The sequence below is a fragment of the Wolffia australiana genome, chromosome 4, assembly GCF_029677425.1.
Source record: "Wolffia australiana isolate 7733 chromosome 4, ASM2967742v1".
Lineage (NCBI taxonomy): Eukaryota > Viridiplantae > Streptophyta > Magnoliopsida > Alismatales > Araceae > Wolffia > Wolffia australiana.
The window spans coordinates 2343374-2369445 of NC_135838.1; the positions used below are offsets into that span (position 1 = coordinate 2343374).

At 38.4% G+C, this 26072-nt stretch overlaps 2 pseudogenes; both read right to left on the reverse strand.

Moving 5' to 3' along the window:
• Positions 1 to 8109: 8109 nt before the first annotated feature.
• On the reverse strand, positions 8110 to 9923 carry LOC144701935 (photosystem II CP43 reaction center protein pseudogene; annotated as a pseudogene).
• A 1351-nt stretch (positions 9924 to 11274) lies between these two features.
• Positions 11275 to 21162, reverse strand: LOC144701936 (photosystem II D2 protein-like; annotated as a pseudogene).
• Positions 21163 to 26072: the final 4910 nt, after the last annotated feature.

The window sequence follows — 26072 nt, forward strand, 5'->3', positions numbered from 1 at the left end:
AATGATATAAAATCAGAATTAATAATAAAATGAAAGGTTAAATGATCTATCTTTATTTTAATATGATAACATGGAAATATAGTCATTAAAACACATAAATATAATATAAAATTCATTAATTAATCATGTTAATTTGCAAGTTATCAGGGTCTTCGGAAGAACATTTGGAAGTAGAAAGTGAAAACAGAGCAAGTGGTCCAGCTGATGGTGAAGTAGACATGAGCTCATAGATTCCTTGTCCATTCTCACGGCCCAGTCCAATCCTCTGCCCCGCACGAAGATCCTAGAAGATGCAATGATAAGGATAGAAGAAAACACCACAGTTAAGGACTTTGGTGATGGCACAGATGGAAAGCAGGTTTGTGGGAAAACCGGGGATGTGAAGGACATTGTGGAGGACTAGGGAAGATGTTGTCGGAGTGGTTCCTGACCCCTTTACAGGACACGAGCGACCATCAACGATGTAGACATCAGGGTGTGAGGTGTTAGGGGAATAAGGGTTTAAGATGGAGAAGGTACCCGTCATATGAGCCAAAGCTCTTGAGTCAATTATCCAAATCATATTAGAAGCTGAGAGGGCAGACATACCTGGAGTGGATGAGCTTCCTTCAGCATAGGAAGCTAGATTGGTGTCGAGAGAAGCCGACGAAGTGTGCAGAGAGGATGCGCGGGAAGCCTAGAGATATGCAAGCTCTGCATGTGAGACCGAGACTTGGAAGCCTGCAGCAGATGAGGTGGTATCTCACATAGTGGACATCATAGAAGGAATTGAAGTGTTCGATGCGGCCGGTACGGATTTTTCCTCCATAGGGGGCGAGTACCCATGCAGGTTTCCTGAATTCCTTCCAACACTTCTCAAAGGGATGCATCAGCTTCCTATAATAGTTGCATGGAGGGAAGGGATTCTGGGGCTTTCTAGAGGTAGGCCCCTTGCCCAAGGGCTTTCGGGGGACCTCCAGATCCGCTAGATGCAGCTAGGGTAGAGAAGTCGGCCAAAGGTGTAGGTGATAAGGTAGGCACACTATCATGAGCCCGGAGTACCGCAGAAAAGATCTCCTCGGTGGGCATCACCTGAGAACCAGCAAGAACCTGTCCGCGTATCATATAGGCGAGCTCACGCTTCAGCCCACTCAGGAATGCACCAGCTTGAAGCTCGTCTCAAGATCAAGCCAATGTGTCGCAATCAATAGATAGAGGCTGATACAGTGCTATATCGGTAATGATGTACTCCATTGCACCACAATATTCCTGGAGTGAGCGAGAACCCTACTTGCATGCAAGTAGATCCTCGTATAGACAAACAGTCTTTCTGACATTACTCTTGTTGGCGTACATCGTCGCTAGTCATTGGCATAAAGCACGAGCTGGGTGAGTCCGACTGATAGGTTGGATGATCTTGCTGTCGACGCTCTAACACAGCCATGTACACATCCGATTCAAGGTAACTCCACTCGACATAGGTTGAATCTGACTCGTTCGGTGGAGGATCCATCAGGTAATGTCGAAGTCAATGAGCATTCAAGAATTCCAAGAATGCATTCGACCACGAACTATAATTTATTCCGTCGAACATATATGCCAGACGTATGAGAGCCATCATGATTGAGTGTCTCACAGGAGTTGGGCCGCGGGGAGCTGTTTGGATGGAAGACTCTGCTTCGTCTGCCATGAGAGAGGTAATAGGTGATAGCGACAGCTTTGGAGGAGATAGGAACGCCGCCTGTAAAGACACTACCGGAGAGAGATGCCACCTGGATAGGATCCTCCGCTTGATGATGGGTTTGCTGGAGAGAGGTCGCCGTCTGATGAAGATCTGCGCTGCCTGGAAGAAGCGCCGCTGGATGATGGATAAATACAGCTGGAAATTGCCCCAAGGAGCTTTTTTCCGCCAAAGAAGACGCCGTCAAGGATCGCCGCCGTCAAGGATAGCCGCCGTCAAGAAGAAGCGCCGCTGATAGATCACTGTCAGGATAGATCGCCATCAAGGAGGAGCTCTGATACCATGTAGAGAGCAAAAAGAGAGGAAGGAAGATAGAAAGAGAATGGCGCGATAGAGAGAGAATGACAAATAGAACGTAGGGTTCTATATTGTGTTGATATGACGTCCTCATACAACTTATATAAGAGAAGAGAGAAGGGATAGAATGTGGGCCAAGAGTAGGCCCATTAAGGGAAGAAGAGACATATACTCCAACACCCGTCTTCGTCCGATACCGCAGACAGGACAATTTTTTCATCCTGGGATGAACAAATCGTACTGTCTACGTGCTTGCATTATAATACTGTATAGGTAGGTGTTCATTTACTACTAGTCTAATCTTATGTCAAGTTCAAGAGAATGAATGAGACAGAGAAAGGAAGAAGGGAGCAAGAGAGAGGAAGAGAGCGAGAGACAGAGGGCGAGCGACAGAATGAGAGAGAGTCAGTGAGCGAGCGATTAAACGAGAGATCGACAAACCAAGCGTGAGAACGAGAGAGGGAGAGAGACAGAAGAATATGAGCTAGAGAGAATGAGAGAGACAGAGAGAGAACGAGAGAGAATGAGAGAAAGGGAAGAGGGAATGAGAGAGAGAGAGAGAGAAAGAAAGCGAGCGATAGAGAACGAGAGAAAGGGAAGATAGAACGAGATAGAGACAGAGAAAGAGAGAGGGAAAGACAGAATGAAAGCTAGAGAGAACGGGTAGACAGAGAGTGAGCGAGAGAGAACGAGAGAAAGAGAAGAGAAACCGAGAGAGGGAGAGAGAGAGAAAGCGAGCAGTAGAATACGATAGAGAGAGATGAAAGAATTAGGGAGAGAGACATAGTGTTAATGATAAAGAAGAAGAAGACGAAAATGGGAGTGAACAACTTGGCACGCCACATCAGCAAAGGGCTCCACGTCAAGACCAAATTCTCCAATAGGAGTTTTAATAAGAGTAGACTAGTAAGACTCAAATACATACCCTATACTCGCTAAGAGAAACAGATGGATAGGCTTTAAATGTAAGTTCAAACATAGACGTGTAGGATTCAATCTAGAATAGGATTACACGTAGACTTATTTAAATCATTCTAGCTGTTATAACAATTATAACGGCCAGGATTTAAACGTTCGTAACAAACAAATATTCACAACTACTATATGGTAATATAAATAATAACCAATGTTAACAAAATGTCTTGCAATTTTCAATGATCTAATTAAGACTTCATCTACCTCTCTTGTTTCTCTCTCTTCCCTCTCTTCTATCTTTGTTCTTGTTCTTGTTCTTGTTCTTGTTCTTGTTCTTGTTCTTGTTCTTGTTCTTGTTCTTGTTCTTGTTCTTGTTCTTGTTCTTGTTCTTGTTCTTGTTCTTGTTCATGTTCTTGTTCTTGTTCTTGTTCTTGTTCTTGTTCTTGTTCTTGTTCTTGTTCTTGTTCTTGTTCTTGTTCTTGTTCTTGTTCTTGTTCTTGTTCTTGTTCTTGTTCTTGTTCTTGTTCTTGTTCTTGTTCTTGTTCTTGTTCTTGTTCGTGTTCTTAATCTTGTTCTTGTTCTTGTTCTTGTTCTTGTTCTTGTTCTTGTTCTTGTTCTTGTTCTTGTTCTTGTTCTTGTTCTTGTCCTTGTCCTTGTTATTGTTCTTGTTCTTGTTCTTGTTCTTGTTCTTGTTCTTGTTCTTGTTCTTGTTCTTGTTCTTGTTCTTGTTCTTGTTCTTGTTCTTGTTCTTGTTCTTGTTCTTGTTCTTGTTCTTGTTCTTGTTCTTGTTCTTGTTCTTGTTCGTGTTCTTGTTCTTGTTCTTGTTCTTGTTCTTGTTCTTGTTCTTGTTCTTGTTCTTGTTCTTGTTCTTGTTCTTGTTCTTGTTCTTGTTCTTGTTCTTGTTCTTGTTCTTGTTCTTGTTCTTGTTCTTGTTCTTGTTCTTGTTCTTGTTCTTGTTCTTGAGGTGTCTCTTGAGAGTTCAAGGAAGATTGACACATAGAAAGTCAATGAGCGAGGGAGAAAGTGAGAGAGCAGGAGAGAGAGAGAGAGAGTTGATTTTCTGGTATTGTTCGACTTTAATTACGTATATCGAATAAATTTTCGATCGATTTCATGCCAAATTCTTGTTCGATTAACAGATTGGATCTGTTCAAATTGAAGTCACTCGTGTTTGATCGAGTCATTCGATCAATTCGAATGGAGTCCTTGCTAGAAATGTAATTTCTTAAGAATGAACGTGCCAGAATTCAGAAACATGCACTTGGGATGTCACTTTCAACAGCATGCTACGATTCGCGCGTGCATAAATTTTCAAGGGGCCCCCTTTCAAATTACAGCCCATTGTTTCTTATTAGCTGGGCCTTCCTCTTTCTCTCATTCATCGCTTTCAACCCATGCTCATGCCAGATAATGCGGAGCTGAAGCCAATCCTCAACGCAACGCAACAGATTCCAATGTACCTTGTTCGAGAACGAGCGTGCCACAGTTGTGCAACATTCAATAGAGACGTCACTTCCAACAACGTAACACAATTCACGCGTAGATCGTTGTTTAAGGGGCCCTAATTCAAGTGAATACTCCTTTCTTTCCTATTTAGAGGGCTAGGTGGTCTGTATGTCGTCCTCTCTTTCTTTCTAAAGCCAACTGCCAAGGCGTCAGAAAGTTTTTTGAACAGACCGAACGTGCCATAATTAAGCAACATACACTTTGGACGTCACTTTTTTCTCTCTTTAGATATATTTTATTCATCCATCTCTTTCAACCGGCCCACGAAATCAAAATGTAAATCGCTGAATAGCATCCAAATGACCACCCACTTGGCCGAATTATTACTCCAAAACTATTGTTCAAACAGCAGATCAAACGAAGATATGCTCGTTTCGCCAAACTTCGCAAGTTTATTTCTGTGGGTCCGATATATTACAAACTCCTCCAGCCTCGAAAGACTGATCCGATTGACAGCGTAGTACCCTCTTGACCGTCAACTTGGGAATTTTTTACTCATTTGGTCATCTTATTTGGACCTAATGTCATAAACCACAAATCACAGGGCTTTGGTAAACTTCCTCTTGATTCTACTCGGCCAATAAATACAAGGGGTCGGAGTAACGAGAAGAACACACCAGGATCGGCGCTTCTCTGTTTAGCCCTTCACGAATTAGAAGCTGCTCTAAGGAAGAAGAAGAAGGGAGTGAGTAGAGTGCAGCCAAGAATGACTTGCCGGCGTCTGACGGAGCACTCGATAGAACAGCCTATCCTGCGGCGAGTCGCTGGCAAGTTGTTCTTGGCTACACCCTACTTTACTCCCAAGTCGGGACTGCTGGTAAAAGGTATAATTGCCCAACGCACCTGAACGAACAGTTGCCTTTGTTGTAGTTATCTGATGTGCTTGACGTTCACGAGATGAATGATAACAAGATAATATATATGGTTTAGTCTGTGCATCGTTAATTATCCTTTAACTGCGTGATTTTTAACTCCTACGATGCAAACGCTCAGGATTGGGCTCGCCCGGGAGGACAATCCGCCAACTCTTCGCAAATAATTTTACAGTTAAATGAGTACTGCATCTGTTATCTGTATCTACGTTCTCTCTCTCTCTCTCTCTCTCTCTCTCTCTCTCTCTCTCTCTCTCTCTCTCTCTCTCTTTTTCTGGCTTTCATTTTCTCTCTCTCTCTCTCTATTTCTGTCTCTCTTTCTTTCTCTCTTTTTCTGGCTCTCTCTTTCTCTCTCTCTCTCTTTCTCTCTTTCTCTCTTTTTCAGGCTCTCTCTTTCTCTCTCTCCTCTCTCTCTCTCTCTCTCTCTCTCTCTCTCTCTCTCTCTCTCTCTCTCTCTCTCTCTCTCTCTCTCTCTCTCTCTCTCTCTCTCTATTTGTGTCTCTCTTCCGTTCTCTCTTTTTCTGGCTTTCATTTTCTCTCTCTCTCTCTCTCTATTTCTGTCTCTCTTTCTTTCTCTCTCTCTCTCTCTCTCTCTCTCTCTCTCTCTCTCTCTCTCTCTCTCTCTCTCTCTCTCTCTCTCTCTCTCTCTCTCTCTCTCTCTCTCTCTCTCTCTCTCTCTCTCTCTCTCTCTCTCTCTCTCTCTCTTTTTCTGGCTTTCATTTTCTCTCTCTCTCTCTCTATTTCTGTCTCTCTTTCTTTCTCTCTATCTTTCTCTCTCTGTATCTTTCTCTCTCTCTCTCTCTATTTCTGTCTCTCTTTCTTTCTCTCTTTTTCTGGCTCTCTCTTTCTCTCTCTCTCTCTCTCTCTCTCTCTCTCTCTCTCTCTCTCTCTCTCTCTCTCTCTCTCTCTCTCTCTCTCTCTCTCTCTCTCTCTCTCTCTCTCTCTCTCTCTCTCTCTCTCTCTCTCTCTCTCTCTCTCTCTCTCTCTCTCTCTCTCTCTCTCTCTCTCTCTCTCTCTCTCTCTCTCTCCCGTTCTCTCTTTTTCTGGCTTTCATTTTCTCTCTCTCTCTATTTCTGTCTCTCTTCCGTTCTCTCTTTTTCTGGCTTTCATTTTCTCTCTCTCTCTATTTCTGTCTCTCTTTCTTTCTCTCTTATTCTGGCTCTCTCTCTCTCTTTTTCTGGCTCTCTCTTTCTCTCTCTCTATCTTTTTCTTTCTTTCTCTCTCTCTCTCTCGCTCTCTCTCTTTCTCTCTCTTTCTGTCTCCCTTCTTCTCTTTTTCTCTCTTTCTGTATCTCTCTCTTTCTGTCTGTCTTTCTCTCTCTTTCTGTCTATCTTTCTCTCTTTCTCTATCTTTCTGCCTCTCTTTCTTTCTCTCTCTTCCTGACAGTCTTTCTCTCGTTCTCTCTCTTTCTCTCTCGTTCTGTCTGTTTTTTTCTCTTTCTGTCTCTGTTTCTCTCTTTCTGTCTCTCTTTCTCCCTTTCTCTCCCTTTAGGTGTCTCTCTCTTTATCTCACCCTTTATCTCTGTCCCTTTCTCTCTGCATTTCTTGCTCTTTCTCTTTCTGTCTCTCTCTTTCTCTCTTTCTTCCTCTCTATCTTTATCTCTCTCTATTCCTCTCTCGTTTTCTCTTTTAATCTCTCTCTTTATTTCTTTCTTTCTCTCTGTCTTTCTCTCTTTTTCTCTCTTTCTATCTCTCTCTGTCTCTCTTTCTCCCTTTCTCTCTTTTCTGTCTCTTTCTCTCTCTCTCTCTCTTTCTGTCTCCCTCTCTTTCTCTCTCTTTTTGTCTCTCTTTCTCCCTTTTTGTTTCTTTCTCTTTCTGTCTCTTTCTCTCTCTCTCTTTCTCTCTTTCTGTCTCTCTTCCTCCCTTTCTCTCTCTTTCTATGTCTTTCTCTTTCTATCTCTTTCTCTCTCTCCTTCTCTATCTCTTTCACTTTCTCTCTTTCTCTCTTTTCTGTGTCTTTCTCTTTATGTCTCTTTCTCTCTCTCTCTTTCTCTCTCCCTCTATTTATATCTCTTTCTGTCTCCCTTTCTTTCTCTCCCCCTCTATTTCTATCTCTTTCTGTCTCCCTTTCTCCGTTTATTTCTCTTTTTGTGTCGCTCTTTTTTTGTCTCTTTCTCTCTCTTTCTCCCTCCGTCTCTTTCTCTCTCTCTATCTCTATCTCTCCTCTCTTTCTCTCTCTTTCTCTTTCCTAATCTTTCTCTGTCTATCTTTCTCTCTCTCTTTCTCTCTCTGTGTCTTGCTCTCTATCTTTTTCTCTCTTTCTCTTTCCCTGTCTTTCTCTCTCTTTCTGTATGTCTCTCTTTCTCTCTTTCTTTTTATCTCTCTTTCTTCTGCTCTTTCCTTCTCTCTCTTTTTCTCTATCTTCCTCACTCTTTCTCTCTCTTTTTCTCTTTTCCTCTCTCTGTTTGTGTTTTTTTGTTTGCACTTGTTTTGGCCGCTCTATGGAAATACATGTCTGTGCGTGTGTGAGCCCGTGTGTGGGTGTGTTAGTGGGTCTCTCCTATTAGGGGCCCCTAGGACCCTTATTTGGGCCTTCTGCTCTTGATTTCTAAGGAAGAAGGCCCATATTTTTCTCTAAGAGGAGGCTACTCGATGAAGGATAATAATGAAAATGCAGAAAAGATGTGATTCCAAGGTTTTTTTTCATTATTTAGGTGTTTTTTAGTTATTTTTAGGTTTTTGTAGTAATAAAAAAATTTTCACTACGAAATTGATTTTGGAAAAAGAAAGTCTCTACAAACCCTAATGCAGCCACCGCTGCCATCGTCACCGTCGCCACTGCCATCACCGTCGCCCTCGTCTAATCGGCAACCGCAACCGCAGCCGCAACCGCGGCTGCATCCGCCACCCGCGGCCGTAGGCCGCCGACCGCCAGTTCCAGCCGCAGACATTCTGGTAGCCAACCGCAGCCACTGCCGCAACCGTGCGTGCAGCCCCCAGCCGTGGCCGTAGTCACCGGACTGCCAACGGTGGCCAACCTTCCAGCCCACCGCACTTCCGTGCCTTGTCGTCGCCCGACCGCCACATCCCCTACCTTACCGTTGCCGCGCTACTGCACCCTACTGCCGCCGCGTGATAACATGATGAATGCATGTCTATTTTCATACATATTACATGTTTTGGCATTATTAATTTGGAATTTATCATGTTATTACTTGAATTAACTAAATATTTATGCACTAGGTATAAATTCTAATTTTTGCACATTATGGTTTTTTTTTACTAAGCTGCTTGACTTCTCTGAAGTCCATCGATTGTAGTACTGATGAGTATTCTATAGTTTCACATGTGCAGAAATGTACATGAATGAGACGACGGTAACTCTGAAAGAGTTAGAGAATTTTTGGGAGCTTAGTGATTCTACAAAAGGCCTTGAAAGGATCAAGTGGAGCTGTGGACCTTGAAAAGAGAAATCTGAGGAAGATGGGTTACTACCTGACCTTCCCATTGGACTCTCAAAAGCCTTATAAAGAAAGAAGCTAAATATTAAAAGGGGAAGGTCTCAATCAATGGAGAAAAAGAGGCACAATGGCAAGAAAAGAGAATAGAAAATGCCCAAAGCAGTATTTTAGTAATACTCCCAATATATAAATACACATTTTCTCCCGCATTTTCATTCATTCTGGACTTGCTCAAGAAAGTGGCTGGCCAGAAGGACAAGGCATATTTCAGAATCCTGGTTACTTAACCTGTTTGATCTAAAGTCTAGTGAAGTTTTCACTCAATCTCAACTCTTGTTTGCATTGACAAATGTCTGATCTTGGTGAAATATAAGGATCCAGACTTTGTTATTATTTCTTAACAATTAGATATCTACTATAATTGCATCCCAGCTGAAAGTATAGGGAAGTAAAATTAATTTTTAAGAAAATAAATGAATGAAGTAGAAATAAATCGTATTTAATAATGGCAGGATAATGTTTTCTATACTCAAAGAATACAACCTGAGATAGAGATCAAGCTGATCTCCAAAAACCCAAAGGATAAATTTTTCAGTTAAATTATAAGACATGTAAGCCTATCCATACCAGAAAAAGGCATTGGGAACCCGTGCAAAAGGCGTGGTTAAGATATCTCGAATTCCCCCAAGTATACTAGTGAAACCTAACCATACATGTCCACCACTTATATCTTCTAAATTCTCCACACCAAAATTTCAACCTTCTTCTACAAAAGGAGACTAATGTAAATAACCAAATATAACACTTGGGCTAATGATCAAGTTGGTAATTTTTCTTACAACCCCGCCGGCTAGAGTCCTGATATTATATACACTACCAAAATAGACAACTTTGAATACTAAAATGAAAGCACCTAGACCTAACAAAATAAAGTGAATACCTAAATATGTGGTCACTTTATTTTTATCTTTCTTTACAAAACCAAAAATGGAAAATATTCCTTCAAGAGTTCCAGGTCCCAAAAATGTATGATAAATACTGCCAAAACCTAAGACTGTAAACAAAGCTAAGTGAAGTACTCTAGACATAGTATAGAAAAGTAGCTATAACTTCTCCTCCTGGACCTAGCCCCAACCTTAAGTAGCTAGATGGGAAGCAAAATCAATCCCAGGGGAGCCGTTGGAGGGCCGTGAGAATCCCCTCTCAACCCCATTAAATCATGATTCTGAAGGCTGAAAACTTATCTTCTGGTCCAGAAAAAGCAAAGGCAAAGGACCCTTCTAGCTGTGTAGCATGGAATAGGGGAGAGTGACACTTGGCCGACGACTGCAATCACTCAGGACTATGCCAGAAAGACTCCATAGAAATGAGGAATTGTGCCACCAGGAAGGAGAAGAGCTAGGAAGACTGGAACCAAGGTTAGGCAGCGACGACCAGCACAACCACCCATTGCTCTTTGAATCAAGGTGAATCTGGTAGGACCTCTACTGGATCTAGTACAAAACTAGTTGATGAACACCATCGAGTTGATTAATTCCAATTTAAATAGAAGAGAAGCTTGATTTCACTTGATTTTCATGAATCCCTTTTCTTGGGGCATTTCATTAAACACCTAGTGTGTATTTAAGAATATTCATCAATTATCTATGTTCCTCCCCAATTTTTCTTTATAAAAGATATATAAAAATATATACAGTGAATCCATTCCTGTGTTTCAGCCTCGTTCAGGTATTCTGTCGAACACCTTCACGTTGTTAATAGAATCACCTTCATTCCTCTTGATTTTCTGCCAAAAAAATACATAAATTATATATAACTACACAATCCATACTACACCAATATAAGTGATATTCTACTGTTATAATGGTACTATTAAACATATATATATTTATTCTTCATACTCTTATTATTCCCTGTCCCTTCGCCAGTCATCTGCTTACATCTTATTAAACCAAAGACTTCTATTAACTAACTTCATACATCTTATGACCCTAAAACACTTATTCCCTAACTAACTAAAATCATAATATCCCTTATTATTATCTCTATCCCCCATTAATAGTATTTAATTATTATATTTATCTTATTAGTGTTCTCTATTTTTTCCACAACCTATACAAATAGCATCCTTAACTACAACATCCAATATCCTACTTCTTTGTCATCACTATTATCTACAAAAAGATATAAGTGCTGCATTATATTATCTCTTTCTTACCGATTACTATTCATTATTATTTAATATTATCTTAAATCCTCTAATCCATTAAATACTATCCCATAACTAATAATTAGTTATCTTCTACTATATTCACTATCTTTATTCATATTATACTGCTCCTTAACTACAACTCAATTATTATATTCACATCTAAAGGCCAGTCCCTGTAAGGATGACCTTTCTCTTACTAAACATCTGAGAGAGTTTTATATTTTTCTTCAAATTTATTTGATTTAGGCAAACAAAAATTATAATGATATTAAATAAATATGCAATCTGCCTACATCAAATTGGCATTGCTGTCTGTGTTTCTTACTCACGACCAGCTGATCTGAAAGTCCCGTTAAAGAGCATTTCCGTGTGGTAGAACCTTCTTAGGGAATATAAAATTTTCATGAAATTGATCTTTATTAGAATTTTTTGGTGTACAAAGTCTTAAATTCAGGATATTCTGCTGCATGGATTTCATGGGAAACAAAGCCATAGGCATGTAGGTTCAAAGCCAAATAGACTACTCCAAGAGGACTCATCCACAATCCAGTTATTGGTACCAATAACATAAATAAATGTGATTCATGTTTATTCAAAAATGCAACCCCAAAGATTTGGGACTAGAAGCAGTTATCATTAATTCACTTCACCATAAGTTGAGTTAAAACATGGAGTGTATTTGCACCATCATCATCTTCAAATGAAATATTTTGTACAGTAACGCCATGAATAGTGAATAGCATAGCAGCAACTAATATTCCAGCAACTTCCATCATATGAAGTCGATTCAACATCCTATTGTGAGACCCGTCGAAGAAGATGATGAATCTAAATATAGATGCTACTGCTAACATGCATATTTAGTACGTTCAAATTATCATATTTTACATGTCTATTTGCATTAAATCACTCATATTTTCATGATATCGACCTTAAAATGATTAAATATATTTTTAGAATCATTTTATGAATTTTGTAAAAAAATTTTTACGAAATGTATAAAATTCAGAAAATCATTCTAAAAACTCATTTAATTTTTTAGGAATTTTCTGACAATAGATTCTAGAAGAATATAATTTTTAAGACATAATATGATTTTTCTGGAATTTTTCAATATTAAAATTGAAAAGATATGATTTTTAAAAGTCAAAATATATATTTATATGTATGTTTGGGATTTTTTTAATTAATATGAATTTTTATATATATATTTAGCCCTTTTATTTGTGCCGTCACGTCTTGCCATTCGATTCGTCGAACGGCGCCAAATCATAGGGATTGTTTATGATTTGTGACAGCCAATCATAAGCCAGGCAATCATCGCTTTGCGATACATGAAGCGATCATTGCATTTATTGCTCACGCATCAAATTTCAAAATTTTCTAGCGCAGGGTGACCTGGACCAATCAAAAAAAAGGAAGGCATTTTTTGCAATAAATGCGTGTGGGCCAAGGGATAAAAAGACAAAAAATATGTTTTTAATTTTTTTTTTCATGGTATAGTGGCAGGCGATGTGCTGTCCAACGCGAGGTCACGTGTATACGTGGCCTACGCAAATTGACGTTGTACTTGAATGGCTGGCACTGAGAGGACAAAAAAGGGCTCGCGTTGACGAGGAGCGCGCTGACGCGCCGCCACGTCAACTGGGAGAAGAATTTTTGTTTTTTCTCTTTTTTTGTCTTTTTGTCCTTTTCCAGGTACACATAGACTCCGAAAAGTCACGTGCAGAAGAGGAAAAGTGTGGAATCTCGAGTGATTTGACTTCTTATCTGAAACATGAAACAAAGACGCTGATGAGGAGAGAGAAGGAAATCAAGGGGTAGGATTGGCTCAACTTCAAATGGCCATAACTCTTGATTTACAACTCCCATTGAGCTGAAATTATCCATACCCTCTGATCTATAAATAGAGACCTAAATCATTGTGAAAATCATCTTGAACTTGCTTCCTACTTGTGTGGGCAGAATGAAAGATAGTGGGTTTTGAGATACATCAAGTGTGCTCTTGGTGTCTTGGGTGCATGAACTTAACAGCACTCGTAAATTACCGCGAACCTAGAAAAACATAAGGATCTAAGGTAAGTGTCTTTGCCTTACGTTGTTTCTTTTCCAGGCATCATAGTTCGCCAAATTAGTGTTCTTCAACATATTTTCACTCACAGTTTACTCCTTTATAACCTGTTATCTCGTCTCTCCATCCTCTCCATCACACCGTTCTACATTCAACTACTACCATCGTTCACACACTCGACCATCATCGTATCCTTCATGTTCACTTACTCTTTCTTAAGTTAACATATAACTTACATCCATTTACTCGATATTAGTAGCTAATATACTCTACTCTCGTCTTTACCTCTCCTCGCATTTATCATCACTATCATAAAAAATTACATCATTAATCATCATTCCTTGCGGAGATGATCCACACTCATCACTAACTAAATATTATTAAGTAAGTACGGGTAAATATATTTTTATTGAATAATCTCAATTACCAACTAAAAGTTACCTAAAATTTGAGATTATCTGCTACGCATAAACAAACTGCAAAGAACCAACCAGACTGGCCTAAGGATATATCAAAAATACATAAACAAAAACTGCAATTGGACCAAAAAAAGCAATTTTGTTATAAGGTTTAAATTTATGTGAATTTTTCAAACAGTTTGGGCTAAATATTGAGTAAAGCAAAAAGGCAATGTTTAATGAGGCTGCATAGTATTAGGTATTTGATTTTGAATAGAAATTTGGGCATTAAAATTTTGTTTGAAAAATAACATTATAATGATTTATGAAATTAGAACTCAGTCATCTATATTTTATGAAGTTAGAAAGTTTATTATTTTGATTCATGAATGAATTTAATTAAATCTAAATTTAGGTATATTTAGAAGAAGAACTTTAGTAAGTATAATTATAGACTATTTTATTACTAAGGGTATTGGATATTGGGTTATAACCTTAATACCAATAAACTACATAAGTTAATATAAGACATAATATCTTGAGAAAAAACAAGAATATATTTGCAGCTCCATTTTTTAATTATTCAATTTGTTATCGATTTCAATCGAGCTAAGATTCATCTGGATTAAATTTTTGTCAATGATCATTTTTTTCATAAACTTTGTTAATATATTTCTTGAATAATTTGAAGTGCATATAAACAATCATGAATTAACCCAATATCATACACAGATTACCATGAAGTGCATATAAACTATGACAAAACATTTTCACCAGTTGCCATGATAAAGTCAATCAGAATTTTTCTCACCATAGCTGCACACCACAACTATGAAATCTGGCAAATGGATGTCAAGACCGCTTTCCTCAGTGGAAACCTTAAGGAAGAGGTGTATATTATACAACCCGAGGGTTATGAATCCAAGGAATTTCCAGATAAGGTGTGCAAGTTGCAAAGATCTATTTATGGATTAAAGCAAGCTTCGAGGAGCTGGACTCTCAGATTTGATGAGGCTATCAGATCTTACGACTTCATTAAGAATGAAGATGAACCATGTGTATACAAGAAAACCAGTGGGAGCGCAATCACTTTTGTGATTTTATATGTGGACGATATTCTACTCATTGGGAATGATGTAGGAATGTTGTCATCAGTAAAGGCATGGTTATCCAAGAACTTCTCCATGAAATATTTGGGAGAGGCAACCTACGTATCTATAGAGATAGATCGAGGAGGTTTCTAGGATTGTCCCAATCTATGTACATAGACACCATTGTCAAAAGGTTTGGCATGGAGAACTCTAAGAGAGGTCTCATACCAATGAGACATGGAGTTCAAATATCTAAGGAGCACTCACCTAAGACTCCTGAAGATAGAGCTATGATGTCTAAAGTTCCATATGCTTTGGCTATTGGATCCATCATGTACGTGGTGCTATGTACCAGGCCTGTTGTTGCTTTTGCTCTAAGTGTTATGAGCAGATTTCAGGCAAACCCAAGAGAGGAACACTAGGTAGCAGTGAAATGCATCCTTAAGTACTTGAGAAGGACTAAGGATTTATTTCTGATTTATGGAGGAGAGGAGTTGAAACTCCAGGGTTACACTAACTCCATTTTCCAATCGAATCCAGATGATAGTAGATCTACATCTGGATTCCTATTTACACTAAACAGAGGCGCGATATCTTGGAAGAGTTCCAAGCAGAGTACTACCACAGACTCAACGATGGAAGCTGAATACATAGCTTCAGCCAAGGCCGCCACGGAAGCACTTTGGTTGAAGAAGTTCATCACAGAACTTGGCATTGTTCCTTCCATCTCAGAACCTATTCCGTTGTTGTGCGACAACAATGGTGCAATAGCACAAGCAAAAGAGCCACGGTCTCAGCAGAAGTCAAAACACATTGTTAGGCGATTTCACTTGATCAGGGAGATCATTGCACGAGGAGATATTGTGATGGAAAGGGTTCCATCAACCGACAACATAGCATACCCGCTAACTAAGTCACTAGCTCATGAAGTCTTTGAGCGTCACTGTCAAACAATGGGATTGTTGAACAAGGGTGATTGGCTTTGGTCCAAGTGGGAGATTGATGGATATTATGCGGCCGTCAAGCTAATCACACTACCATATTTATTTAAGTCTATTGAATAAAATATTTACGTTCATTATTATTCCGTGTGATGTTTATAATGAAGTCCATGAATACGTGCAATGACTTAGTGAATTGTGATGAGATCATAATACAGTGATTACTGGTCTTTAAACATGTATTCTAAATATTCCTATTTGAGGATAGTCGAGATGGACATTGAATTATCCAGATAGAATAACACTAGCTGATCCTACTTATTCGATAAGTATAGTTGATCATGTGGCTATTAGTGTGGCGATACTAAGGATAGTGGACGCTCTTTGGAGAAAGAGTTCACTGAATTGATCCGTATGAATCCCTAAATGGTATTATAACTAAATGTCAATCAAGTTGATTCAATTCACAGTTGTATAAGTGATCCACTGACCTGAGACACCAAGGACAACTCGTGAGTGGACGACTACATTTTGACTATGACTACGAGCCTCTAATCATGGGATTCAAATAAGTTATAGATCGGATGTAGTAAGAAGCTTACGAAGATGATTCAGCGGTCAAGATGGGACCATCCACCCTTGGTATAAGAAGAGATTGACTCGAGGAAGACGATGCAGAAAAATCCCTGGCCAGGGTAGTGAGGATATTAGAGAAAACGTTCTTCAATGCTCCCCGTTACGCATTAGTACTAATCGAATGACGGATTAGGGTTTGACGATAAACCATACTCTAAGTCATTTGGGAGTCTCGCGCGGATGATGGATCATACATATACGGTAACAGATGACGGTAAAGGTTCCATGAGAGAGTTCAAGACTACTCAGTATCTTCGAGAGCACGAGGTGTAGCTTGGCACCCCACAGGCCAAAAACTTAACCTATCGATTGGGTTAAATCGATCCTTATTTAATTAATCTATATGTTGATATAGTTAATTAATAAGGTTGGTCAATAAATGTTATTGCGTCATTAAAGTTATTAACTAGAACGATACATGGGCCTAGAGGGTCACACGCAAAATGTCATAAGGACATTGGTGGATATATTTTATTTTGGAGGGTTTTTGATAAAAACCTTAAGTGATATATAAAGAGGGAAGGGGTCTCATTTGAAGCACCCATGTAAGCCTCATTTGAGAGTCTCCTCCTTTCTCCACTCTCTTCTCCACTCATCCAAGGAAGAGTGTCTTCATAGTGAGGAGATCTTCTAGATTTTCAAGAAGAGTTGAAGAAGAAGATGTGGAGATCCAAGCGTCGAGTGATCATATGGATACTTCTGGATCTCAGAGCTTTAGAACGATCTCGGAGCGACAAAGTCAAGGGTGGAACGAGTTCCCCAAAAGGTACATGAAATGTTTCATTTTATAGATCGATTGAGAATCGATCGACCATGCTTACGCATCCACAAAACGTGTTCTTCCATGGACGAACAAAAGCACAGAACCCAACAGATTATTAAAATGAAGTCAAGGATTGGGGAAAACACTTCGACTGTGGCCCAACCATAGTTGGTTAAGAAGGTCACATCAAGCTTTTGGAGTCAAAATTTCTCTTTGTTCTTGGCCTGATTATTTAAGTTCCTTCTTTATATTTCGGTTCCTTCTTGAATGTTTCCAAAATGCCAAGGCATGGGAAAATATTCATCCACTTGGAGGATTTTGTTTACAGGTTAAGAGTACTTTATTTTTTAGTGAAGATCAATACACTTATAGTAGCACAGAATTAAGTTATGTTGTTTAACACACTTACAATGTTAGATTTGAAGATCAATGTAGAATCCACTAAAAAGATTCATTTCCCCCAATTTTACATCTTTTTTCTCTTTAGATCGCTACTCTACTTTCTGCCGCTAGACCAAAGATTAGATTGTTTTAATATTAAATACACTATCTAGAATATATCTTCTTAAAATTTCATAAAATGTTCACTGATTTTGACCTTGAATTTGAATTTATGATCGTTTCTTGAAGTTAAAAAAGACCTTTATCAATTTATATAATGTATATATGTAAGAACACTGAACATATATATTTCATTATTATATTGTTTTGGACTGAAATTTGAGTTCAGTATGATCTCAAAGTACATTGGTGAAACTTTATGACTGATCAATAGAAACCTACAAAATTCTCCTTGTATTCTGGAAATTATTAAATGGAAAGCATATGACCAATTTTCCATCTTTTTTTTTTTTCAAAAATTTTAATCAATAAAAAGAAAAAATATTTACAAGTTGCCACCCAGTTCCCTCCCTGTAGACTGGCCACTTCCTCAACCTATACTTGCTATATTTTTGAAAAGGGAATAACAAATTTTGTTGTACACACCTAAACACTAACGACACAATTAAGTTTATGTTTCATCTCGCCATTTTTTGGCTTATCATTACTCAATACACCCTCTCAGATTTCCAAAACATGAAGGACGCATCCGAACCCAAACATGAACACTTAGAAAAATGATGGAGATGATAATTCCATAATAATTTCTAGACAAAAACCTTTGTGAAAATATTAAACATGACAGCATTATCCCTTGTTGCAAACCAATGGAACAATGGAGACACCTTATGAGTTTTTAATATGTAGGAACCCTAAAAAGTTTGCATTTGGGTTTGTCATGAAGAAACAGGACCTTACATCTCTGATGAAAGCAATTTTACCCCAGAATTACCATTTGGTGCTTTTTTGATAATGTAAAACGTGTAGAGCATTAAAGAAAAGATCCCACTACTCAAGTAATTTTTTGGAATGGAAATTACCATTTCTTTGATGACATGGAATCTGCAAGAGGAGATGAGGCTCTAAATTTGCTTTTACCAATAATGAGAAAGATACCTTTTCGATCATATGCGAAAACAATGATGATAATTTAGCTATCCATTATGTTAGGCCAAATGTAAACTCAATTGAAGAGAATGATCTTGATCCCTCAATTTCAGATAAACAACCTTAACAACCTTCATTAGAAGAGCCTTGAAAAGATACGCTACATAAGAAAGTGTAGTTTATAATAATCTATTGTATTTCTTAATAATGTGGGGATGGTTTTAAGAAAAAAATGTATGTTATTTATAAATAAGAACACTCAAAGTAGATTTTAAATTCTTAAACTTGTATATATTCCATGAAAAAATATATTTAATCAATAATATACAATGACATCAAAAATTATGTACCATCACCCAAAGGCCCCCGCCCTTTCTTATTTCTTCCATTCTGCACTTATTCTACTAGGACCCCTTGATGGTGTAAAGTTTAACCAAGTATTTTAGAAGATTTGGAGCAGGAGAAGCTATCCTACTTCCCAGTGACTGTGTGGATACATCTAGAGATCAAGGATGTGAAGGACTTAAAAGTACTCAACCAGGAAGAAAGTTAGGGTATGAAGAAATTTCCCCTCAAGGTAGAGTTACTTTACTTTTTTTATAAATCAAAACTGAATGGATCATGATTTCATATGCATAAAAAATTGGTTTTTCATCCTCCAAATCATAGCTTGATAACCTTAGAAGAAAGTTGTGTTTTGACCATTACTTAAAAATCATTCATAATACTCCAATAAGTTATATCTCATATAAATCAACAAAATTCAGAAAGATAAATAGATAGTCTAGATGAGATCATCTGCCATCAATATGAAAGAAAATAAAGTCAAGGAAAAGATGCATCGAATTCCTAAGCTGGGGTAGTAGAGGTATCCGAGAAATGATTCTCTAATGATCTCTGTTATACGTCATTACTAACAAGGATGATGGACTAGGGATTGACGGTAAACCATACCTTGAGTCACTTGGGTTCCATGTGTGGATAAAGCATTATAACCTATATGGTAACCAATGACAGTAAAAGTCCCCGTAGAGAGTGGATATACTCCTTTATAACTTCTATATCATGAGGCATAGATTGGCACCCCACAAGCTACAACTAAAACTATCTGTTTGATTAAATCAGCCAGTAGATAACTAATCTACACTTGCATACAGTTAATTCATGAGTTTTGTCAATTAATATTATAAGGCCAATAAATTTATTCACTAGACTTGTACATTAACCTAGAAGGTAACACGCCAAATATGCATGGACATTGTTGGATACACATGTCATAGGGAGTTTTATCAAAATTTCAAAAATGAGTATAAACAGGGGAAAACCAATTTACTGTGCAATCCAGACTTGGGCTCATCCCCCCCCCCCAATCCTTCTCTTGTCTTCTCTTCCTGATGGCAAATGCCATAAAGGTTCATCAATGATTCCGTCCGCGCAAACCGCCACCGTCATCGAAGACCGGGTGAAGATACTCCTTATCGTTTCTGATTTCCATCGTTTCTTTGTTATGTTTTTTGTTTTCCATATTTGTCGTTTTTTTTTCATCGCATTCGCAATGCGTCACATATGTTCATCCTCATCGTCATGGGAAGGGGCCCCTAGTCCTTTCCCCTTTCCCTTTTTATTCTTATATTTTCGATTTCCTCTTTTTATATCTTTGTGATGGGGTCCATTCTATAAGGGCCCCTAATGGATCTGCCTTCACCCCCCTTGTTGACCCACTTAGGGGGCCCAATTCCTCTTCCCCCTTTATAAGGGAAGAGGGAGGGGCCCTAGGTCCTTAGACCAGGAGAAATCCAGAAGTTCACGTTTGATTTTTGTCTGGTCTCCCTTCTTCATTCAACAGAAAATACAAAGGAGGAACAGGGAGCGGAAAGGAAGAAGGTGGAAATTGGGGGTCGGGAATGCTTCCGTACCCCCACAATTTTTCTCTGATCAGATTATTAACGTCCATTCCTTTTGGGCAGCTGATTCTCACGACAGAGTTCTCTCGCCTTGCCTGGGCACTCCAATGCAACGATGAGAATTCCGACAATCTAAATCGCCCCCATAGATCAATTATTGGGTGCGTGATATTCTAGGGGAAGACTTGACAATTCCCGGCAATACTATTGCCAGGGCCATCCTCCTCCCTGCCCCTACACCATTCATTCACGGTGTGCCCGATCTCCCAGTAGACACCAGAAAAGGGGAACCAACAAATTCTCAAGGGCCCGGTTTATTCGCTCGTGGAGCCAACTCCAGATATCCCCCGATAGGCACCCCGGCAAGCCGTACGAACCCTCTGACCAATCAGAATCCTGAAACGTCGGTCGATCTGGACGAGGGAACAGATGACCCCCACCAGACGAGGCTCTCACACCTACTCGAGCCCCCCTCTCAACATTGCATTGTCAACAGATCCAACTGTAGGACACTGCAAAAGCTCAATCAGCATCGGCCATCTGACCCACTGCAGTGTTGGTTAGACTTCAGTTGACCGCCAAAACTCCTGCAGCACCAGTCGATAGAACGATGATCCTCCGTGCCCTAATTGTTCGCCGCTTACTATCGACCGCCGCCTGTGAATCATCATGTCGATGTACCGAAGATCATTTGTCACATCGTTTGCCTTAATCTGCTTGCGCCAGTCATCCAAAGGGGTGCGCCCGAGTTCAGAATTATACTTGAGCTAGTTCCTCTCGGGCCAGACCACGATCCCTCCTCCTCCGACCTTTATCCCGAGCTCCAGCATCATCATCGCTCGTCAAGCCACAGTCCGCTCTCTAGCGCCTTTCCGCCACACCTGTTCTGACCGCCACAACTGTCGATGAACCTGCATGATGAGCCATGCCGACGACGAGGTACGCCATCCTCACACTCGCTCGTTAATTATCCTTTGCAGTACACTTTTTTCTTGACTCCATCGCGCTCGGGCTAGGTAGGTGAGAGAGACAAATTGAGAGAAACTACGACATAATTGGGCATCTTACTAGTATGGATGAGTCCATCCGTTACGTGCGAGCCCTTTGGATTGAATCCGTTCAGCCGCAGACGCCTTCGTCGCTCTGACAAGCTTCAAGAGGCCACTGTCACCGTCACCCGGCAACCCCGTCCAAGCTTGGAGCTCGGCGCCTCCCTCGAGTCGGAGCCTGTACGTACGACATGTAGGACACTCATTCATTACATCATAGTTACATATACCCAGTTAGGGTTTTACCTGTCAGACGACGACACCGTCCGCGTTCAATACCACCATCTATTATTGGTACCGAGCCATCATACTCGATGCCGACCAGACGATGTCCCCGACGATGTCCGACATCACTTCCTCTTAAAATCACATTTCCTCCTATTGCGACTAGATCATGAGAATATTAACTAGATCTTCTATAAAAGATTAACAGATTCAAGGGGAAATACAACATTAAATTGCTTGTATCAATATAATTATAGGCCAGGTAAGTGAAAAACTTAAAGATACAGTTAGAAGAAATCATGTAACGGTGGAATCTACTCCACACAAGGTATTTCATCATCCTATATTAGACATTAAAACCAGATTTGATTTGGTTCTACAGAATAAATCATTTCATATTTTTAAACAACCCTCACCAAATATAAAATATTCAAATAAATTTAAGAAAATGTTCTTCCATATAAACTTAATTTTTTGTGGATTTGATATCTGTGAATTCCTTAGATACTGGGAATGAAAAGATAATATTAGTATTCAAACATTAGATTAACCATTTTAACCCTGATAACATGAATATGTGATCATTTAAATGCACAAAAACATATGATATTGGGATAATCCAATGTGGTTAGGCATTTAGATATAACACAGAATAACAAGGAATATGACGCAATGATACATAGTGGATCTTGGTTTCTGATGACCATGATAAAAAGTTCATATAAAACTCTTGCTATGAAAATCCAATCAGAATCAAATGGACATTAATACAAAACCAAAAATGAGGATTTGAATAATCTAATAAAGAATCAAATATTCTGTCCTTTTGATTCATAGAATGACTTCTCACAAGAAGCTCAAGTTTTTATCCTCTAGATGTTTCTTCACGGTCATCTATATGTAAAGTCCCTTTGTATTCTACACCATAGGTACCACAATTGATCCAAGAAACATCTCATCAATTTGATTGCAATAAGGGAGGGCATCCAATGAGTAAAAGGACAAGGGTGAAAAATAGAACAACCATTCGATAGGTAATTTTTTTAAGACTTTCTCCTATTTACATCCAATAATATGTTTTTCTCTAAAACCCCTATACTCTTTAGTATCTCTTTTGATATCCAATAAAACTTTTGTATATGACCCTCTTGGCTTATGCACGGATCTTGTTAACTACTTTAATAAGCCAATAATATTTATTGGAGAAATTGAGTATACAACTATAGCTACCAAATATATTAATTTATCAGCACTCAATTTTTCATATTTCAGATGTCGGGTATCCACTTTGTTCTCTATAAGGAATTGCCTTTCTTGAGATATTACCTATTATACGGAGACCAGAAAATCCATCCTGAGAACATAATCCCTTTTTTAGGCTTGTCACATCAAATTTAAGATGTTTTGGAATCCTCTAGATATTCCTAGGCTTTTCTTGCATCCAGTGAATATGAAACTGCTCATCCTCAGATATCTACTATGTCTAAATTATGAGGACCACTTTCACAACCATGATATGGATTAACAGGATTGACACTTAGTCATTATACTATCAGGGGATTCATATGTTTGAATTAAATTACCTATTTTACAAAATAACACCCACTATACATCATTTATGTCTCCACACTAGTCGCTCTCAGATCAACCAAACTTATAATATGAGTGGGACTAGATAGTGCTACCCTATATGTGTATTTAAATGTCCTAGATATAAAATTGTTTATATTACATGTTTAAAAATAATAGGTCAGGATAATATGATATCATCATAACCCAATCACCAACGAATATATCATTTGACTTCATTATAAGCATAACTTCATGAGATGTGAAATGAATAATTGGATTGGAGGCCATATTAAATGACATCAGTATATAAATTTGAGAAATAGTTCTCTGATGATATCTTAATGTATCATTCCTCACTAGTTTGATTAATTCATATTTGATAGGGTACCCTACCCAAAGTAATTATAGGAGCCTTACCTCAATGAAGGATAATTTGTACATGACAATTTGACAAAACTGTTCCATAAAAGAGTTAGTAAACCCATTTTTATATTATGTACAATGTGGCGTACTTCATACCTTATGTGTTGGAGATTCAACCTATCAATGGTTCACTAAATTATATTGTTAATTAATAGGCTATCCATAAAGGGATATTGGGCTTAACAAGTTATTAACTAGAGCAGTACATGGGCCTAAGCTCTGCATGAATAAGACTTATCAAACACTAAAGGATACACTAAGAGTGTTTCGGTTTTAATGCCAATATCATGTTTAAGTATAGAAGCACAAAATCTCTTTTGACAATATACCCAAGCTAGTGTATGAAGGGTGCCCCATTGTTTCATCTTGACAACCCGCCTCCAACTGATTGGAATGGTGAGAATACTTTTACCAGTCTTTATATATGTTGTTTAGGTTTGGGACAAGGGGATTTGACATGATGAGGAGCCTCTAAGGCATCCATCTGTAGCTGATTACACAATACACAAGGTGGTTATGCTTTTCTTTCGTTTTGATTTTAAGGTCCATTTTGATTCATTTTAATTTATGTTTCATGAATCATTTTAACTTGTTGAAAATGAACCAAAAGACAAAAATAGCCTCAAAAGTGCTCTGGTTCATCAAAAATGGAGTGCAACAAATTATTCTTTCATTGTTAATGACCAACATAATTGTCAACCATCACAGCATAGAATTATTGTCAATGCAATCCCAAAATGTTATGCTGGCAAGTGGCAACCCTTGCATCATTCCAAGATACAACTATAACCAGCACCAACATCATTGCTTGTCTTGAGCAGCTGAACCAATGCTAGTGGTAATGACGAACAATAGTTTATATATCACCACGCATGCCTTTAGTTCCATAATTGGCACAGGGTCATTTTTTATCCTCAAGTGCAAGGTCAACTTGTGCCATCAATTGAATGGTGCATCACATTTTTCAGGCAAGGATTTGCATCAGACTTGCTAAACTACCTTACACATTGCAGATCAATTTTGACATGATGTATGAATTGTGGGAAGGGAGCTTGTTGGGGAAAGATGGCGGTGCTCACCCGCATTAGGCCACTACCAACTAAAGCTGATTGGGGCAAGCATTGATCCACTCGTTCCAGGGCCTGGGTATTGGAAAGTCCTATTGGCTATATCAACTGGGCCGCACCAACTTGGCCAGAGCCAGATAAGTACACCATATGAAATGGCACCGCATGAGTAGCCTACACAACATGGCCTGGCATCATGTGGGGCTTGACCACAAGCAATGATGCCACATGAGTGGCACGTGCTACATGGCCGACGTAAGAAAGGGAGTCATGCCACACAGGTCGTCACACCACATACTCAAGGCTTGTGTCCATAGGGAGCAGGAAAAATTTTCACAAATATTGTGCCACATGAGAGTAGAATCTGTAAAATCTGGATCAGAGGTGATAATATACATGTATTCATTCCTCATGTAAAGACCTTAAAAATTCAAAAATAACTATTTAGTATCAAATAAATTTCACACAAAATATCAGAAATATGTATAAATATTTATTAATCTAAATAATATAAATTGCAATTCTGAAATCCTCATAAAATCCCAAAGTAAGGGAATGTGTATCTTGGTACTTGAAGCATGAAATAATAAAAGTATGCTTATCTATTTTTCAATGAACTTCATCCAATTGTAAAATATGTAAATAATAATTTCATTTATTTTTTGGAATGATTTTCATTCTTCTACTAGTACAGAATGTGATTATATCTTCCTTATATAGTTATTGATATGGTTGAGAATGTTTAAAAATAGTTCATGGAAAATTTGGAATAAGAGCCAAAACTATACAAAGATAGGTACATAGTAAAAGTACCCTTAGATCTTTTTGCTAATATAAAGTGATATTAGGTTGACAATGATATGTGGTCAAACTACCAACATCTTTAATAAACATAAAATCCTTTTTGATAGCTTGATATTCAATTCATACTAATTACAAGATTGTATATGAGCTAATAAATCATATTCAATCTCTTACAAATCAAAATGAAATATCAAAATCCTCGAATAAACATCAAACTGCATTCGTGGCAAACCTAGCACATGATCATTTATCCTGGATGTCTTTGGATTCTAATTGCATTTCAGTTGGGTTTGTTGCGTTATGACAAGGCGTGCTTATTTTGGAGGATGGATTAAGGGTAGTGCGGAAGATGTAGAAAGTAGCGGAGCCAAATGGTTTAGCTTTTGTCTTCTACCCCATAGGCTACATCCTAATTGGTTGTTGGCAAGTAACAAGGGTAGCACGCAGATCAAACTTAGTAGTTCATTATGATATCACTAGGCCACAAAATATTTGGTAAATAAAGTATGGTCATATACTATAAAGCATTGCAATTTCAATGAGAGGTTTGCCTAATAACTTTGTCTTGATTTTTCATACCACTACTATGTTTCTATCTTTATTTACACCGAAAGATTGTATCGAATATTTAAATTTGGAGGGAGTATATTTTTTACTATGTAGATCGTATGTGTGATCAATATATTCATTATTTATTATTTATTACCTCAATCAGGAA